The sequence below is a fragment of the Myotis davidii genome, unplaced genomic scaffold (genome assembly GCF_000327345.1).
Source record: "Myotis davidii unplaced genomic scaffold, ASM32734v1 scaffold94, whole genome shotgun sequence".
Classification (NCBI taxonomy): domain Eukaryota; kingdom Metazoa; phylum Chordata; class Mammalia; order Chiroptera; family Vespertilionidae; genus Myotis; species Myotis davidii.
The window spans coordinates 1,877,120-1,877,714 of record NW_006285313.1 but is presented as its reverse complement, the minus strand read 5'-3'; positions in this window follow the sequence as shown (position 1 = coordinate 1,877,714).

Here is a 595-nt window from a genome sequence, read left to right as displayed (position 1 = left end):
TTCCCCAAAGAAAGAATCACTCCCCCATCTGTCCCTCCGCCCGAATCCCCAGCTTGCCAGCATCGACAGCCACGTGCTCTTCTTTCCTTCCCGTTGACAGAGGTGAACTGTGCTCCCACCGGAGGTCAGACCCACACACGCACCGTCCTCTGCCTCCTCGGGAGTTACCCCTGCCCTCTCTCAAATCGCCACTTCTTCCCTTCTTTCCGTATCAGTCCTCTTGCTGTGCAGACCTGCTGTTACGCATCCACTCAGATCTTCTCTTCATCTCCCAGGCCTCTCCTGTCATTGCCCCCTTTATTGAGAAGTATCTGAAAAGAGTTGCCTTCACTTCGCTATCTGCACCATCTTCTCTCCTAGTAACATAGGGGAAGTTTGCTATGGAAAGCTCTATGGTGATCCTTTTTACAGAGGGGATAGGTATTCTCTCATTTGACTGTTTGCTAAGTGAATTTTGCATTTTCTGTTGTTTTTAGTTATTTGGTATTGCTTGCTTAAAGTGTGCTATTTTAAATAGTCCGTTGTATTTTCTGTTCTTGGATGAATTGTCTTATGAAACTCTATGTTTAAGTAAAACCTTCATTTTTTTTTTCTT